Below are 3,219 nucleotides of genomic sequence, written 5' to 3' on the forward strand. Positions count from 1 at the left end.
CAGCAGGGTCCTGGAGGGTGCATGGGTGTTCAACCAGTCTACATGTGTTTTGTGGACTTGGAGAAGGTGTTCGACCGTGTTCCTTGGGGACTCATATTGGGGGCACTCCTGGAGGATAGGGTACCAGGCCCGTTGATATGGGCTGTTAGGTCCCTGTACGACCAGTGCCAGAGCTTGGTCCACATTGCCGGTAGTAAGTTGGACTCAAGTTGGACTCTGCCAAGCTTGCCCTTTGTTACCTACTCTGTTCATAACTTTTATGGACAGAATTTCTAGGCACAGCAAAGGTGTTGAAGGGATCCATTTTGGTGACCTTAGGATCACATCTCTGTTTTTTGCTGATGATGTGGGCCTATTGGCTTCATCAGATCCTGATCTCCAGCTCTCACTGGAGCGGTTCGCAGCCAAATGTGAAGCGGCCGGGATGAGGATCAGTGCCTCCAAATCCGAGACCATGGTCTTGAGCCGGAAAATGGTAGCATGCCTTTACCAGGTCGGGGAGGAGGTCCTGCCCCAAGTGGAGAAGTTTAAGTATCTCGGTGTCTTGTTCACAAATGAGTGAAGAATGGAGCGGGAGATTGATAGGTGGATTGGTGCTGCGTCGGCAGTGATGCGGAAGCTGTACTGGTCTGTCTTGGTGAAGGCGAAGCTCTCGGTTTACTAGTCGGTCTATGTTCCTACCCTCATCTATGGTCACGATCTTTGGGTAAATGATAAAATGGTAAATGGACTGTACTTATATAGTGCCTTTCTATCCATCCAGGACACTCAAAGTGCTTCACACTACAGACATTCACCCATGCACACACTCATTCACACACTGATGGTGGCAAACTGCAATTGTAGCCACAGCTGCCCTGGGGCACACTGACAGAGGCAAGGCTGCCAGACACAGGCGCCACCGGACCCTCTGACCACCATCAGTAGGCAAGGAGGGTAAGGTGTCTTGCCCAAGAACACAACAACTGAGTCAACTGGACGGGGATCAAAACGGTGACCTTCAGGTTCCGGGACGACTACCCTAACCACTCTACCACAGCCTCCCTGTGTAGTGGGGTAGTGACCGAAAGAACAAGATTGTGGATGCAAGCGGCCAAAATGAGTTTCCTCCGCAGGGTGTCTGGGCTCTCCCTTAGAGATAAGGGGAGAAGCTCAGCCATCCAGGAAGGGCTCAGAGTAGAGCCGCTGCTCCTCCATGTCGAAAGGAGCCAGTTGAGGTGACTCAGGCATCTGGTTAGGATGCCTCCTGGACGCCTCCCTGGTGAGGTGTTCTGGGCACGTCCCACTGGGAGGAGGCCCAGAGGAAGACCTAGGACACGCTGGAGGGACTATGTTCCTCAGCTGGCCTAGGAACACCTTGGTATTCCCCCAGAGGAGCTGGCCCAAGTGGCTGGGGAGAGGGAAGTCTGGGTCTCTCTGCTTACTGCTGTCCCCGCAACCCGACCCCGGATTAGCAGAAGAAGATTGATGGATGGATGGATGGATGGATGGATGGATGGATGGATGGATGGATGGATGGATGGATGGATGGTTGGATGGATGGTTGGATGAATGGATGTGATTTTTACTGTTCAAGTAGTGACAAGAAAGTTCTTAAGATGTAATTTTCAATGAATGAACGAATTTAGCTTTATATGATGATGTAATATTTGGTTGTTTGATATTTTAAAACTATGGCATNCAGCAGGGTCCTGGAGGGTGCATGGGTGTTCAACCAGTCTACATGTGTTTTGTGGACTTGGAGAAGGTGTTCGACCGTGTTCCTTGGGGACTCATGTTGGGGCCACTCCGGGAGTATGGGGTACCAGGCCCGTTGATATGGGCTGTTAGGTCCCTGTACGACCGATGCCAGAGCTTGGTCCACATTGCCGTAATAAGTCGGACTCAAGTTAGACTCCGCCAAGGTTGCCCTTTGTCACCTATTCTGTTCATACCTTTTATGGACAGAATTTCTAGGCACAGCCAAGGTGTTGAAGGGATCCGTTTTAGTGACCTTAGGATCACATCTCTGTTTTTTGCTGATGATGTGGTCCTGTTGGCTTCATCAGATCCTGATCTCCAGCTCTCACTGGAGCGGTTCGCAGCCAAGTGTGAAGCGGCCGGGTTGAGGATCAGTGCCTCCAAATCCGAGACCATGGTCTTGAGCCGGAAAATGGTGGCATGCCTTTACCAGGTCGGGGAGGAGGTCCTGCCCCAAGTGGAGGAGTTTAAGTATCTCGGTATCTTGTTCACAAATGAGGGAAGAATGGAGCGGGAGATCGACAGGCGGATTGGTGCTGCATCGGCAGTGATGCGGGAGCTGTACCGGTCTGTCTTGGTGAAGGCAAAGCTCTCGGTTTACCAGTCGGTCTACGTTCCTACCCTCATGGTCACGATCTTTGGGTAAATGATAAAATGGTAAATGGACTGTACTTATATAGCACATTTCTATCCATCCAGGACACTCAAAGTGCTTCACACTACAGACATTCACCCATGCACACACTCATTCACACACTGATGGTGGCAAACTACAATTGTAGCCACAGCTGCCCTGGGGCACACTGACAGAGGCGAGGCTACCAGACACAGGCGCCACCGGACCCTCTGACCACCATCAGTAGGCAAGGAGGGTAAGGTGTCTTGCCCAAGGACACAACGACTGAGTCAACTGGACGGGGATCATAACGTGACCTTCGGGTTCCGGGACGACTACCCTAACCACTCTACCACAGCCGCCCCGTGTAGTGGGGTAGTGACCGAAAGAACAAGATTGTGGATACAAGCGGCCAAATGAGTTTCCTAGTGTTCAAGTAGTGACATGAAAGTTCTTAAGATGTAATTTTCAATGAATGAACGGATTTAGCTTTATATGATGATGTTGTATTTGGTTTTTGATATTTTAAAACTATGGCATAGTGGCCCTGGTATTATTATTGTTCTTAAATGTAATTTCATTGTGCTCTGTACAATGACACTAAAGGCATCATCATCATCATCATCATTAATGTTTTTGTTGATTATGTTGATGTATTGGGTTAAATTGTGTGTTTGTGGGTGGGTGCTTGGAGGCAGCAGGGAGTTGGCAACAGTGGTCAGTGGCTCAAAGTCTCACTCCAAGCTCAGATCAAAGCTTGAGTTCACCTGAAACTCATCAGTCTGAAGAAGTTTCTTGGAGGAGAGACGAAACGTTTCACTAAAGAAGAACCCATCCAGAGGACCTACTTATTTTTTCTTTTT

General features: G+C 49.6%; 1 protein-coding gene across 1 annotated transcript in view; it reads left to right on the forward strand.

Moving 5' to 3' along the window:
* hspg2 (heparan sulfate proteoglycan 2) overlaps window positions 1-3,219 on the forward strand; it is a gene marked incomplete in the record, with an annotated part of 235,200 nt that overhangs the window by 176,833 nt on the left and 55,148 nt on the right.

This window comes from Austrofundulus limnaeus, unplaced genomic scaffold, assembly GCF_001266775.1.
Source record: "Austrofundulus limnaeus strain Quisiro unplaced genomic scaffold, Austrofundulus_limnaeus-1.0 Scaffold421, whole genome shotgun sequence".
Taxonomy (NCBI): domain Eukaryota; kingdom Metazoa; phylum Chordata; class Actinopteri; order Cyprinodontiformes; family Rivulidae; genus Austrofundulus; species Austrofundulus limnaeus.